The sequence below is a fragment of the Mixophyes fleayi genome, chromosome 3 (assembly GCF_038048845.1).
Source record: "Mixophyes fleayi isolate aMixFle1 chromosome 3, aMixFle1.hap1, whole genome shotgun sequence".
NCBI classification, from domain to species: Eukaryota; Metazoa; Chordata; class Amphibia; order Anura; family Limnodynastidae; genus Mixophyes; species Mixophyes fleayi.
In genome coordinates this window covers 90737790-90755093 of record NC_134404.1, presented here as the reverse complement: position 1 = coordinate 90755093, position 17304 = coordinate 90737790, and positions in this window count along the sequence as shown.

The window sequence follows — 17304 nt, the reverse complement described above, 5'->3', positions numbered from 1 at the left end:
TACACACCTGTGCCCTCCCCTGACTTGTGCTGCTACACACCTGTGCCCTCCCCTGACTTGTGCACCTACATACCTGTGCCCTCCCCTGACTTGTGCTGCTACACACTTGTGCCCTCCCCTGACTTGTGCACCTACACACCTGTGCCCTCCCCTGAATTGTGCACCTACACACCTGTGTCCTCCCCTGACTTGTGCACCAACACACCTGTGTCCTCCCCTGACTTGTGCACCTACACACTTGTGTCCTCCCCTGACTTGTGCACCTATACACCTGTGTCCTCCCCTGACTTGTGCACCTACACACCTGTGCCCTTCCCGGACTTGTGCACCTACACACCTGTGCCCTTCCCTGACTTGTGCATCTACACACCTCTGCCCTTCCCTGACTTGTGCACCTATACACCTGTGCCCTCCCCTGACTTGTGCACCTACATACCTGTGCCCTCCCCTGACTTGTGCACCTACACACCTGTGCCCTTCCCTGACTTGTGCACCTACACACCTCTGCCCTTCCCTGACTTGTGCACCTACACACCTGTGCCCTCCCCTGACTTGTGCACCTACATACCTGTTGTCTCCCGTGACTTGTGCTGCTACAAACCTGTGCCCTCCCCTGACTTGTGCACCTACACACCTGTGCCCTCCCCTGACTTGCGCACCTACACACCTGTGGCCTCCCCTGACTTGTGCACCTACACACCTGTGCCCTTCCCTGACTTGTGCACCTACACACCTCTGCCCTTCCCTGACTTGTGCACCTATACACCTGTGCCCTCCCCTGACTTGTGCACCTACATACCTGTGCCCTCCCCTGACTTGTGCACCTACACACCTGTGCCCTTCCCTGACTTGTGCACCTACACACCTCTGCCCTTCCCTGACTTGTGCACCTACACACCTGTGCCCTCCCCTGACTTGTGCACCTACACACCTGTGCCCTCCCCTGACTTGTGCACCTACATACCTGTGCCCTCCCCTGACTTGTGCACCTACACACCTGTGCCCTTCCCTGACTTGTGCACCTACACACCTCTGCCCTTCCCTGACTTGTGCACCTACATACCTGTTGTCTCCCGTGACTTGTGCTGCTACAAACCTGTGCCCTCCCCTGACTTGTGCACCTACACACCTGTGCCCTCCCCTGACTTGCGCACCTACACACCTGTGGCCTCCCCTGACTTGTGCACCTACACACCTGTGCCCTTCCCTGACTTGTGCACCTACACACCTCTGCCCTTCCCTGACTTGTGCACCTATACACCTGTGCCCTCCCCTGACTTGTGCACCTACATACCTGTGCCCTCCCCTGACTTGTGCACCTACACACCTGTGCCCTTCCCTGACTTGTGCACCTACACACCTCTGCCCTTCCCTGACTTGTGCACCTACACACCTGTGCCCTCCCCTGACTTGTGCACCTACACACCTGTGCCCTCCCCTGACTTGTGCACCTACATACCTGTGCCCTCCCCTGACTTGTGCACCTATACACCTGTGCCCTCCCCTGACTTGTGCACCTACATACCTGTGCCCTCCCCTGACTTGTGCACCTACACACCTGTGCCCTTCCCTGACTTGTGCACCTACACACCTCTGCCCTTCCCTGACTTGTGCACCTACACACCTGTGCCCTCCCCTGACTTGTGCACCTACATACCTGTTGTCTCCCGTGACTTGTGCTGCTACAAACCTGTGCCCTCCCCTGACTTGTGCACCTACACACCTGTGGCCTCCCCTGACTTGTGCACCTACACACCTCTGCCCTTCCCTGACTTGTGCATATACACACCTCTGCCATTCCCTGACTCGTGCACCTACACACCTGTGCCCTCCCCTGACTTGTGCACCTACACACCTGTGCCCTCCCCTGACTTGCGCACCTACACACCTGTGCCCTCCCCTGACTTGTGCTGCTACACACCTGTGCCCTCCCCTGACTTGTGCACCTACATACCTGTGCCCTTCCCTGACTTGTGCACCTACATACCTGTTGTCTCCCGTGACTTGTGCTGCTACAAACCTGTGCCCTCCCTTGACTTGTGCACCTACACACCTGTGCCCTCCCCTGACTTGCGCACCTACACACCTGTGGCCTCCCCTGACTTGTGCACCTACACACCTCTGCCCTTCCCTGACTTGTGCATATACACACCTCTGCCATTCCCTGACTTGTGCACCTACACACCTGTGCCCTCCCCTGACTTGTGCACCTACACACCTGTGCCCTCCCCTGACTTGTGCTGCTACACACCTGTGCCCTCCCCTGACTTGTGCACCTACACACCTGTGGCCTCCCCTGACTTGTGCACCTACACACCTGTGCCCTTCCCTGACTTGTGCACCTACACACCTCTGCCCTTCCCTGACTTGTGCACCTATACACCTGTGCCCTCCCCTGACTTGTGCACCTACATACCTGTGCCCTCCCCTGACTTGTGCACCTACACACCTGTGCCCTTCCCTGACTTGTGCACCTACACACCTCTGCCCTTCCCTGACTTGTGCACCTACACACCTGTGCCCTCCCCTGACTTGTGCACCTACACACCTGTGCCCTCCCCTGACTTGTGCACCTACATACCTGTGCCCTCCCCTGACTTGTGCACCTATACACCTGTGCCCTCCCCTGACTTGTGCACCTACATACCTGTGCCCTCCCCTGACTTGTGCACCTACACACCTGTGCCCTTCCCTGACTTGTGCACCTACACACCTCTGCCCTTCCCTGACTTGTGCACCTACACACCTGTGCCCTCCCCTGACTTGTGCACCTACATACCTGTTGTCTCCCGTGACTTGTGCTGCTACAAACCTGTGCCCTCCCCTGACTTGTGCACCTACACACCTGTGGCCTCCCCTGACTTGTGCACCTACACACCTCTGCCCTTCCCTGACTTGTGCATATACACACCTCTGCCATTCCCTGACTCGTGCACCTACACACCTGTGCCCTCCCCTGACTTGTGCACCTACACACCTGTGCCCTCCCCTGACTTGCGCACCTACACACCTGTGCCCTCCCCTGACTTGTGCTGCTACACACCTGTGCCCTTCCCTGACTTGTGCACCTACATACCTGTGCCCTTCCCTGACTTGTGCACCTACATACCTGTTGTCTCCCATGACTTGTGCTGCTACAAACCTGTGCCCTCCCTTGACTTGTGCACCTACACACCTGTGCCCTCCCCTGACTTGCGCACCTACACACCTGTGGCCTCCCCTGACTTGTGCACCTACACACCTCTGCCCTTCCCTGACTTGTGCATATACACACCTCTGCCATTCCCTGACTTGTGCACCTACACACCTGTGCCCTCCCCTGACTTGTGCACCTACACACCTGTGCCCTCCCCTGACTTGTGCTGCTACACACCTGTGCCCTCCCCTGACTTGTGCACCTACACACCTGTGCCCTCCCCTGACTTGTGCACCTACACACCTGTGCCCTCCCCTGACTTGTGCACCTATACACCTGTGCCCTCCCCTGACTTGTGCACCTACACACCTGTGCCCTCCCCTGACTTGTGCACCTACACACCTGTGCCCTTCCCTGACTTGTGCACCTACACACCTCTGCCCTTCCCTGACTTGTGCACCTACACACCTGTGCCCTCCCCTGACTTGTGCACCTACATACCTGTTGTCTCCCCTGACTTGTGCTGCTACAAACCTGTGCCCTCCCCTGACTTGTGCACCTACACACCTGTGCCCTCCCCTGACTTGCGCACCTACACACCTGTGGCCTCCCCTGACTTGTGCACCTACACACCTCTGCCCTTCCCTGACTTGTGCATATACACACCTCTGCCATTCCCTGACTTGTGCACCTACACACCTGTGCCCTCCCCTGACTTGTGCACCTACACACCTGTGACCTCCCCTGACTTGTGCTGCTACACACCTTTGCCCTCCCCTGACTTGTAAGACAATGCAAAGAAATTTCACTTAAAAGGCACATGCTTGGCACACACAGACTTTCTTTTATTTGTTGCTTTGGACCCTCAAAAACGTCTGTATTAATGAAGCAGACCGCAAGCAGTGCGATCGGGACCTGATTAAGGGTAATACACTCATAGCGCCCCTTGCCTTCCACCCCAGGCTAATACGTAGTTGGTAAAAATAAACTTCTCTTTAATTTAAAATCTGACTTCCTTTACCCCTGCACTCCACTAATGTTTATGTTCCTTTGTTTTTGAAACTTCACTCCATTTGGCTTTTTAAAATGGTCACGGCAATCTTTGTTGTTCATTTCATTGTCATTAAAAACAGAACTGTATAGCAGGATGGAGGCATGAACGAGCGCTACCGAGGGTGAAGATGTGAAGGTGGAGGGGCCTGTTGCGCCTTTCACCATCCTTGTGTCCCTTCCTAGCTTATCCTACAGCACCCACTCAAGGATGACTCAGTGTCTTTAGCATTTACCATGGGAAGACGCCAAGACTTAAACCTTACTTCATTTTTCTCACATGTTTTCATTTTAGTTTGGAGAACAACTATTCTCATTAATTTTCAAATGAATTCCAGTTTATACCTCTCCCTGTCACAATTTTGCAAAAATGTTGTGTCCCCCGCAAAAGCCTTGCGCCCTAGGCTGCAGCCTATTGGATAATCATCATCATCTATTTATATAGCTAATTCCTAAAACCTATTGGATAATCATCATCATCTATTTATATAGCTAATTCCTAAAACCTATTGGATAATCATCATCATCTATTTATATAGCTAATTCCTAAAACCTATTGGATAATCATCATCATCTATTTATATAGCTAATTCCGCAGCGCTGTATAGAGAACTCACTCACATCAGTCCCTGCCCCATTGGAACTTACAGTCTAAATTTCCTAACACACACACAGACACAGAGAGAGAGAAAGAGAGACTATGGTCAATTTGATAGCAGCCAATTAACCTACTAGTATGTTTTTGGGGTGGGGGAGGAAACCGGAGCATCCGGAGGAAACCCACGCAAATACGGAGAGAACATACAAACTCTACACAGATAAGGACATGGTCAGGAATTGAACTCATGACCCCAGTACTGTGAGGCAGAAGTGCTAAGCACTTAGCCAATCAGGCCCTGAGCGTGTTCCACTAGGGACACAATGGTATGCATGGCCTGTCCGCTTAATATCACACTGAATAAGACTGGTTGGTTAAGTATAACATAGGCAGTGCAAAGGTATGATTTCATATATTTTGCATGGGATTTATTAGCATTAGCTGGGCCTTTTTCATATATTTCCATGGCCTGTTTGGTCTGCAAAGATGCTCTTTGATATATGGACTACATCAAATAGTGTCTGGACAGATGTCTGTGCTCCAATTATTGCTCCCAGTAAACAAACTGCTCTTTATATTTTTGAGCGGTAATACCTATGAATTTGATTCAGTAAGGAGTTGAACTGCTATATATTTTTAGTTCATATTGCTTATTTATGACTTGAACTATTTATGTATTTTTCATATATATTTATTGAATCATGCTTATCATGCTTTCCTATCATTAATAAAATATAATTTAAAACTTAAAAAGGGGGATAACTGAATATGCAGACATAAGGCTATTATAAAGACTTAGGTGACGATTGAATTAAAATTGTCGTGTCCCTGAACATCACCTCGATGTACGAGTGTGCACTTTTTCCAGGTGCTAAGTTACCCAAACAACACAGATTATCCTGCACACTTCTATGGGGCGCATGGAAAAATCTGTGATGTTGCATAGTGATGGAGCGCCTCGCGGTCATTCTGAAGGCACTTCGCGGCAAGTCGTTGTTAATTGAAGCAGCACCTTAGATTTAAATATATAATAATATTCAAAAGCAGAAAAGTACATAAGCAATAACGCACACCTAAAGATCACCAAAACCAAACATGCACAAAACGGGCAGACTAAATGGACCTATATTTTTTGTTTCTGCTGTCACAGAAACTTTACAATGACATGAACTGCAATAATAATCAGAGCCACTAGATGGAGCAGTAAAGAAATGAAGTTTATCATTTAACACAAACAATATTGCTTCCCATGTCTTTGTCACTTCATCAAATATAACTTGCAGTAGAGAACACAATACTCTACAGTTATGCAGTATATGTACTATACAATACATGTAATGAACTGTATGCAATTTAGTCATTGCATGTATTGTCCGCTGCTACTAAAATATATTAAATAATAACAGCGCTGTACAGACAATATTTCTCCTTTACATCAGTCTAAATTCCCTAACACTCACATACAGACCACCACCGCCACTTTTTATTTATATAGCGCCACCAATTCAACAGCGCTGTACAGAGAATATTTGTCAATTACATCAGTTCTTGCCCCAGTGCAGTTTACAGTCTAAATTCCCTAACACACATACATTAGGGTTAATTTACTCAGCAGCCAATTAACCTACTAGTATGTTTTTGGATTCTGGGAAGAAACCAGAGCACCCAGAGGAATCCCAACCAAACAAACTCCACACAGATAAGGCCATGGTCTGAAATCAAACTCATGATCCCAGTGCTGTGAGGCAGAAGTGCTAACCACTGAGCCACCGTGATGTTACAGTCGGTAAGTTGTAATTGTGATTATGATATTACACAAATTTCCATACTATTGTTAGATGACAGGTTATCGCTGTTGAAATTGTACACCATACTGTAAATCCAATATTCTCTGCTGTGTTCATTGTGTGGGGATGTTGGTGATGTGCTGTAATATGCAGGCATGTCACAGTCTTCTGTATACTGCAAGCATAGTGTAAGCAATGATAGTGTAAGCATTTACCTGGGCAATAAGTCACAGCATTTATACTTCACATACAGTACTGTGTTCATGAATGTGGCACTTGAGTAACATATTTCTGTCTATTGTATGAACAGCTGTTACCTGAACACTCATGCACATCTATTGTAAGAGTGAGGCTGTATATTGTTACAGAGTTACATAGTTGATGAGGTTGAAAAAAGACACCAGTCCATCAAGTTCAACCTATTTTGGATCTCCTGCGATCCTGCACTTATATTTGAAATTAATCCAGAGTAAGCAACCGCCCATCTGTTTCAATTTTGAAAATCCCCCCAGACTCAATATTGCAATCCAATTTTTACCCTATTGAACAGTATAAAATAATATATGTCTATTAAATAATATACTGTATTTCATGAGTTTGATAGACTCAAGGATAATATGAAAATATTTTTTTATTGTGGAAAACATAGTCAAGATTTCATTAAAGAACAATAAATACATTTATTTTTAAACAAAGCACAGTGGAAACATTGATTATTATTGTAATTCAAAGAATAACGTGAAAAGGAAATTGAACTGATAGCAATTCTAGTTTGATAATGTAGTAATAAGAACTATACAATAATGAACAAGACATTGAGATGAAAGTTATTTACAATCCACCAGAAATGTCCAAGGTACAAAAATACCTTTAAGATATCCAAGTCAATTGAAGCTCAATATACAATACCTTGAGTAACAGCAGAGGAAAAAGTTCTAAGTAAGAAATGTCACAGGTGCAAGTACATTAAGATCCAGAATGGTTCATGTTGAAGAGGTCTTTGTAAGACACATTGGATCGGATTCATTAAGGCAAAAAAAGTGGTAAATTTTCTCCAGGAGAAACCATGTTCCAATGCAAAGTGTACAAATTAGTTTATTATTTCGTACATAAGTTAAATACTGGCTACTTTTTCATATAGCGCACAAATACTTGATAGCTTTATTCGTACACTGAAATTTAAGATTGATCTAGGACATGCCCTACCGCTATTAAAAATCTGTCCTCACATTTTAAACTTACCTCCCACTCCAATGCAACATGTTTTTTCCAAGTTGAAAAGTTACTCCTTTTTTTCCCTATACTTTCCTTGAATAATTCAGGCCCTAGGTTCGTATGACTTCCATACTTTCTTCTTAACAGAAACATGAAGATAATACCATTTATAAGCTTGTCTGTGTCCACTGCGGAATTTGGTGAACCTTGTCTGGTGCAGGATTTCGGCTATAAGGTTTCAAGCACACTTTTGCCAAGCAGTCCACTGACATGCCCATGTCTGAGACATTATTTAGGTAACTGGGATCAGTCCATGACTGCAGGTGCTGCTGTGTAATATTCCATGATGGTGGCATTGTGGTGTTTGCTATCATTGGGGATATGACATCATCATCAGGAGTGAAAGTCACCCATCGTCCTAGGCATTGGAGAAGATCCTCTGTCCGTTGTTCCACTGAAGGAGATGGGTAGGAACAACATTTGAAGGGGGGCACCCTTAAGATATTAGAAGACAATGCAATGACGTAAAAGCACTAATGGTTGCTGATTTCAGCTGCTATATCGTCAACGGTATAAAAGAATAAGTGAAAAGCATATTGCTTTAATATACTGTACACCCAGCCTAGGAAAATGACTGAAAATGCTGATGCAATAATTCATAAAAGTGCCTGATTTTGGTTTGACTGTTCTGGTCATACAAAGCAAGTTACAGAATATTGGGATCTCCATCTGGAATATACACTTTATTATCATGTGAATGAAATGGCAAGGAAAAGGTTAAATGGTATGTACAGTAACAGCACTTGTTCTATGATTCTAAACAGTGCACTTTCATGGCAATACTGCATGGGATATAATTGAAGTGTCTGTTCTAAGCATTATTCAAGTATACATTATAATATTATTATTCACAGTCTTTTTTATAATGCAACAATGAGATGGAACTAAAAAAAGTCCTAAATCTAGAAATGATGTCACACTCGGCAAGTCCAACAGGCATTTGCTTATAAGTATGATGGAAAATGGCTCTGCCACTAATTCAGATGAGGTTTAGGAACCTTAGATGGAAGTGCGGGTAAGTAAGGTATATATGCCTTATCCTTATTATTATGTTAATGCATGTCAGGAATTCCATTAACATTTCAGTAACTGTCATGACCAAAGTCTGTTGTGTTTATGCATCTCCATGGCAATATAATTTGTGTCCTCTGTTCTACTGCACAGATGAGAGCCGCATTCTGTTTTCTCGTCTTACTACAGAGACATCTGCATTGTGGCAAGAAAGGGGATGTTTCTTTTCTCAAGTAATGTTCCTTGTTGTGCAGTACTTAGAATATTTACTATACCGGGGGCCAAGTTACATAAAACTTTATACTGTATAGTAAATATTGTAACAAGTTTAAGTTTACCTGATAATCTGGGTTGCTCTTGGCTCTCCTGGCATTAATCTGTTCTACTGGTTGTCTGAGGAACGTAGTGTCCCCTTGCAAGGAGACCTCAAAAAAATAGAGGGAGTCAGACTATGCGCTAACTACTGTACTGTGCTGTGTGTACTATAAACATGGGGACATTAGTCTAGACCACTATTCATGTGAAGGTTCGAAAGTGATAGAGGACAACAATTCACAATAAAATAAAAATATTAGTGGAGATGCAAATTCTGGGACCAATCAGCATCTTATTGAATTCCAGCCAAGAAACACAATACTATACAATATTTGTGATGTTTGGCAACATTATACTGGCTTGATAATATGGGTTGTCCTCGGCTCTCCTGTCTTACTTTTGTTCTGCGGTAGTTATCCAGTGTATTCAGCATCCATCTGTGAGGAGAACTGGAGAAAAGACACGGTCACATTGTACACCCTGTATGGAAATGTGTGTACTGTACATATTACACAGTTCATACCTATTATAAACACATTTACTGAGATCCAAAATTGATTGAAGACATCAATTCAATGAGATGGCCAAAACAAGATTTACCGGAGGCCAAAGTAGAGGTTGTGTTATTTGTGGACATTCCAGATCTATAGCTGAGAATAGTTTGGTACTAACTGACGTGGGTGGGAAATACAAAGTCTCACTTTGTTAATTCAGTAGTAACTTCTCTAAAAGTGCTATGGATGGCAAATGGAAAAATACACATTTTGCACCAATTGATTTGGATGGAAAAGGTTGTATGAATACAGTATTCATTAATCAAACATGTATATGGATGGCAAATAAAAAAAGACATAGGAAATCATCTGGGGAGCAGACAAGCTCTGCAAGAAAACAGACTGTAAAGAAGAAAATTTGGGGTAACAACGTTACATCTTGTCTTCCCTTTTTTTCTTCTGCATTCAGTTTAGCATTGTGAATTCCCAGTTGGCATGAAGTGTGCACTTGTATGGAGAAAAGAAAAAAGAAAAATAGTCATCCTGAGTCTGCAATATTGAAAAGAACATGTGGAGGAATGCCACCATTTATATGAGGTGCGAGGAAACGAAGTATTAATATCATCTCAACCAGTCTGCACCTCGTTTCTCACAAACTGTGGACTATAAAAATATACTTTTCCTAGCCCTCTGGTTCCCCATATTTATCAATCATATTTAAACTTGCATATATTCAATTTGTAAGTAGTTAAAATGTCTGCCAGAATGGTTTTCTTATCTTGCAGACAAGTCCATTGTTTCAGCCTAGGCGAAAGGACTATTGTCCACCAGTCCTGTATGAATGTACATCACACCAGGAGGTCTCATGTACTAAGGGAAAAGGTCCACAGATAGAGCTCTATGTTTAATTACAGAGGACTGCTTTGTATATTTAAATGTAATGTGTCTGGATTGTGATATCGCCTGTTTAAACAAACGCTGATGTATAGCCACAGGGGTGTAGTACGAGTTATCGGAGCTGTATTCACCGACACTGTTTACTCCTACATAATTATTCTTATAATGAACAGAGCGACATAGAAAAAATAACTACTTGCCAGTAAAAAGACACAGAGGAAATCCGATGAGAGGACATCGCAACACTTCCAAATGACGTTGGTTGCATGCGCAACGTTCTTTTTTAAAGCGGCAACGCATGTCATTTGGAAGTGTTGCGATGCCCTGTCATCGGATTTCCTCTGTGACTTTTTACTGGTAAGTAGTTATTTTTTCTACGTCGCTCTGTTCATTATCGGAATAATTATGTAGGAGTAAACCTTGGATAGGTACCGGGTAGGCCAGCTGTGCGGCACAGAGGGTTATAATAAACCCGGTATGAAGAGGTGGAACTAGCAGGCTGTGGGCCCCAGTGCAGGGAAGCAGGAAGGAGGGAACCGGGACTCACAGCTTGCTAGTTCCCCATGCAGCGAGCCCCATTATCTCCATGGACCCAGGTGCACCACACCTGATGTACCAATGGTAGCTCCGCCACTGGCGGTATCATCACATAAGGGGAGAGACAGCACAGCACATTGCATACTGTAGCTGATGAGGTCTAAGGTATAAAAGATGTGTGTAACTTGTCATCTCTTGCTTGGATATAATTTCCTGCGTGTCTCCTGGTGTTTGAGTTACTTCTGATTACTTCTTCTACATGATTTAGTGTTGCTGACCTCATACTGTGTATTTGATTCTCTGGATTACCACTTGCCCCAACCTTGGATTTATCTATCTCTTATGGCTGCCAGTCCTGATTACGAATTTGCCTATCTCATTATCATGATCATCCCTCTGGATTTGACAGGCATTCCTGTTACTCTCCACTGCACCATTGCTTCCCTTAGTGTCTTTGGTTGTAGCAAGAGGCATAAGTGGTCCAAAACCCTGCATCCGGCATGGGCCTCATGTAGAGTTGGACACAATTTCCATCTAAAACACAGACAGAAAATGTATCCTCAAAAAAGACACATCTTACATTGGTATGTTGAGCCACACGCAACTAAGCTGCCCACTATGACTATCAGTTCACAACTGACACCAGTGATCGAGCACCCGCAGGTTTTCCGTTCCCTGGCAGGTTCATACACATCTGAGTCTTAAGTCACATTTGCTCAAACACGCCTCTTCCTTCCTCGTTCCACCTCTTCAATCGTAAGAGGCTGTCACCAGCCGTAAGTGCAAGATGCGTCTCAGCCTACATATGGCTGCAAACATAACTTGTGCTTTGTGGGCATCAGCAAAAAGCATACTGTACACTACAGTTTGCATCCAACTCTACATGAGCCTCTGTGTGCCATGTTTTTTGGAAGATCAGATAAGTGTAGTGGGATATTAATGTAATGCATATATATAAATGTCTTATATCAATTTAATGTATGTGTGTGATATCAATGTAGTGTATGGGTGTTCGTAGTATAGTGGGAACTGGTGGGGTCTATTAAGGTTATATAGTGAGGCTACAAATGAAATAGGCATATTAATGTAATGCAGTAGGGTAATAATGTAATGTGAGTGCTATTTATTTAAAATATCAGCAAGTAGGGGCTCTTTATTAAACTTAGGGCCATTAATTAATGTGGGATTTATATGGGCTATTTATTTACTGTATGTCACGAACTGCCTGCAGCTTGCTGCTTTGTATTAGCAACTCCTGCCTCAAGGACTATTGGACTTTATTATTGTGTTCATTGTATATATTATTGCAGTATCTCTAATTCACCAGAGGTGCGGTTATTGTGCCTTATCCTTCTCACTTCTAGGGGTTAACTTGTTGGACTAATCATCTCTTACACCTGGTTGTTCCCTACTTATACCTACCTCCCTCTATTTCCTGTGCTGGTCATTGTTGTTTTGTTGCCTTTCCTATGGGTTTGTATTCCAGCTGCTCCTGTGCCCTTATTTGTATTTTCTAAACAATAAACACCTTATGCTTCATCACATCCCAGAATCCATAGCTGTGATTTACTTTGAAGCATAACAATAATGAAATTTGGGGTATCTATTATATTTGGGACTAATAATGTAATTAGCTAATTTTTCATTTAATGTTGGGATAGAGGTCTTTCCATGACGTATTTTAGTACCTATCTGATTTCCAAATCAGATAGACCCAATATTCCAGGATGCAGATGAACATCAACAGAGCTTAAGCAGCAGCAGCTAGTGAAAGCTGCATGGACAGGTAGGAGAGAGCAGATAAGTCTGCCACCTGTTCTGATTCTGATGTGGCAGTCATGATTTTGTTTGACCTATGCTGCACAGTCAGAACTTCTTCCCAACTGCAGGTATGTTCTGATTCATGTATCTCTCCAAATCCAGCCCTGCCAGAAGCTCTTACTCTGCTGCAGTGCTTAATAGAGGAGTTCTGCTCTGCACTATACAGCTCAGGCCACTGACCCATTATGTGTGTGGTTTGTGCAGAGCGCACCAGTGACATAATCAATGGGAGCCACCAGCACTCTGCTCAGAGTTCCTTCTCACACGGAGCAGCAGTGGTGGAAACATCTGTAAAGAACTCTCCTTTAGCTGGTAGGAACCTCTGGGGTGTGGTACTTGGGACACATAACTAGGTAAGAATGATGGGGATGTATATGTGACATGGGGAAAATGGGGAGGGCAATTATCACAAATATCAACACACCATTTTTCCCATATCACATATGAAAGGAGAGCCCAAGCCCTACTCTTGCACACAGGCCCACTAAAAATCATAAAAGGCACTGAGGAGTCAAGCGGGAAGCTAAAACCCAAGAGAGTTAAGCTGTGGCATGGACCCAACCTGCTGTTTGGTGGGAGAGCTGAGCGACAGAATCACATAGCTGACTAAACAAAACAATATCTGGTCATTTGGTGTTCAAGCCGAGTGACAGGACGACTTTCGGGATACAATGATTACTGGCGGCGTACTTTGGAATATAGCTTTGATAAAACTTTGCTGTCAAAAATACCAAGTTAGGATAGCAGATCATAGATCTTAAAACACAAAAAGGAAACCTGTTAGTTAGAACCTTCGAGAAGCTGGAAATCACTGAATGCTTAGTCTGGAATCGTAAATTCTCCTGCACCTATGTAATCCCTGCCAATGTGTTTACATTTTGAATATCTTTGATTTGCCAGTAAGTGCATTCACAAAAGGAGAAAATTGTGTGTTTATGTGAAGCGAGATTCAAATTGGTTTGATCGTCTGATTATGAACACCGATGGATTTATTGGACATGGAGGATATGATCTGAAAGTGTACCCATTACATTTCCCAATTTCCTTTAGGTTTCACAAAAGGTGTTCTCATCAGACTTACCACACTTTGGATTTTTCTGTGTAGTACATAAAGTTTAAGAAGACTTTCAATTGGGAATATACAGTGTCTTTTTATGGGACTTGTAAATGTGGAATTTTTTTTGACACGTGTCTTGTCAAATTGGTTTCACAGTTATATAAGCTCATCACTAGCACCAACACCTTTTCTATTCTATATTATGTCATGTGTTATTGGTATTGTCTCTTAATTTAATTTGTTTTATTATTTTAGATTGCTAAGCTAGTATATGAGATTTATATTTTAATTATTATTAGGAATTCCTGTCGGCGCTTCTATTTTTATATCTGTAGTTTCTATTTTTTGCAGCTTCTCTATTTTGGGAGCAGCTGCATTGATTCCTATCAATGTGTACCATGGTATAATTGGGTGTATGTCTGGTGTTTAGTTTTCTTTATTTTTCTCCAGATACATTTAACATATACCTGTTTTTTGTACTTTAAATTCATGTTAATTAACCTTTGTACCTCTATATCAAACAAACTTCCTACATCTCGGGCTTCATTGAGGGTTTTGGCCGACCTAGGCAAATCTCTCACCTTTCATGCCAGGCAGTAGGTAAAAAAGAACTCGACTTTAATTTAATATCCAGCATCATTCACCCTCACCAATGTTTATGTTTGTGCATTTCCAAAACGCAGCTCCACTTGGCATTTCAAAACAGTCATAGCAATCAGTCTAGTGGAACGGAGATGTGAACGACTGCTACCACTGGTGAAGATGTGAAGGTGGAGGGGGCTGTCTCGTCTTCACCTGTTGTCTTTTTCTCTCCTACTGGCTTATCCTCAAGTCTCCACCCAAGGATGACTCACTGTTTTCAGTCTGTACCATGGGAATACATCAAGATTAAAACCTTACACACCATCCTCGCCTATAGTCAGTAGAGTTTACTACTGATGGTGAATGCTCCTTGCTATTACGGCCCCAAGAATTACCCACACCAGCCTCCTCTACTCCACCCGACGTGTCTCCCATCACCTATTTCCAGGTGCCATGCACTAGTTGGGGTTATTCTGTTTATTTGCCCGAGAGGAGCCTCATTTATTCTCTTCCAGTTACCAATGTCAATGTATATTGTGTTATATTTTATGCTATGTCTGATCCCTACTATGTACCCCTCCCCATTCCACTCCTTTCTTTCTGTAACCCATCCCCTAACCACATAAATACCCTAAAAAAAATATTCTGTTAAAAAAAAAAAGAAAAAAAAGATAAAAACCATAAATTTGTTTTCATATTTTCGTTTTACTTTTTCAGCTATTCTTATATTTTAAAATTAACATCAGTTTATGCCTCTACCTTTCACAGTTTTGTACCCCAATACATTTTGAAGCCTGGTCAGTATGTTGGATAATTAAGCCCTGCATACATCAAACTCATTGTACTTTTTTCTCATCCAAATGACCCATAAGTCAAAACACTCCAAGGTCACCAAGAAGGAACTATGGTGTAAACTCTGTGTGACCATATCGTCGTCCCTCCTTTAGCTACTATTCGTCTTGGGAAATAGACAGTGCCTCCCACGTTTAAGGTAGTTTTAAAATCAATAGTTTTTGAAGGTGAAAAAGCTTTAAAAACATCAAACAAGTTTGTTCAGATATGCACATGTACTAATAATACGTGCAACTGTAATGGGATTGTAGCAACTGCTAACATGAATTGACAGTTCCATCAACCAATTGCAGGATGATCTTTTTACTTTTGATACAATGGTCAAACAAACCTATGATATGAAGGTCAGTAAGATGTCATAGACAGGAAGTAGCTGTGCCACGTCTCAAACAATGAGCCTCAAAGTAAGTATCACAAGAACTGCGACCACCCAGAAGGCATTAGAAATCCAGAAAGATTAATTACCCGATTACTGTTGAACTTGGGAATAATTTGAAATTTGGCAGTTGTCTACTTAGAAAAACAATAACAGCAGAATAAAGAGTTAAATTGTTGGTCATTAGGAGGGACTGAGTCTTGTAAGTGCAATTATCTCTCATCTATAAAGAGTAGCTCATGCATGAACAACTGTTTGGTTTACAGATTAGTGTTAGATGGAACCCAATCAACACATCCTGCTCTGACTCCATTGAATGTTATACAAAGAAACTTCATTCTCATTAATTATAAGCAATAACAACAATGGTTCATAACCGGGTCAGGCAATTCATCTATGTTAGAACACTGTGCATGGTCGGCTTCAAAGAGATGAATGATATAAGCGCCTCTATTATTATCTAAACAAAAGTGTCAATAAATCCCAGCAAAGCGAGTACTGAATAACTGTGGGAGTAGAGAAGTCTGTATTGTGGAGGGGAATTATGCTGTGTACAAGACTGGGGTAGAAGCACTGGGGCAGTAACACATTGATCCAGACTACACATGAGTTGGTAGTTGTTACCGTGTCTTACATCATTTGAGGTGTGTCCTCAAATGTAGTTTCTAAAACATGTGCACAATTATTTAATATGCAATATATTAATTACATTTACTACTTAGTTGTGATATTAGAGGCTACCTCCACTATTTGATAAGTATTAGTATAGTATTCACCATCATTTTACTGAGTTAATTAAAGTGGAACTAAACCCAGAAATTAAAATGCACTATATTAAGTCATAATTTACTGAAATCATTAAACTTTTGCCAATGCTAGCACAGTTGTCATTGAATTTTATATGTTTAGTTTTTTCCCCTTCCCTAAAATGATAATCACAGTCCATTTTAGAAAATGTCCCACAGTCAGGGCCGATTCAATTAACCTTGCTGCTATACAGCAATTACAGTAATTAAATAAAGCACTGATTTTTTGCTTGCACCCCTATGAGGTGGGTGCAAAAATGAGTGAAGATTATTACCTAGAACATTATGCAGTAACACAACCACAAGGTTACTAAGGACCCTTGTGGCTAACTGAATCGGCTCCTCAGGGTCACTGACGTTAGTGGATCATCAAAGCGTCAAACTATTCTCTTAGGTATGTTCGCATCACGTTTTGTGCACTGAAAGTTTTGACCAATCATATCATAGCATTGCTGTTACTAGAGAACAGTGGTCCAACCAATGTTGCAGAACACACTTACGTGTCACAGTGCTACAGTGCTAGGATGGATGTATCAAAATAGTCTAGGGGCAACGGAAAAAGTCCAAATGAAATCTACAATATACTGTATATATACGATTGTTATTATTATTACCATTTATTTATATAGTGCCACTAATTCCGCAGCGCTGTACAGAGAATTCACTCACATCAGTCCCTGCCCAATTGGGGCTTACAGTATAAATTCCCT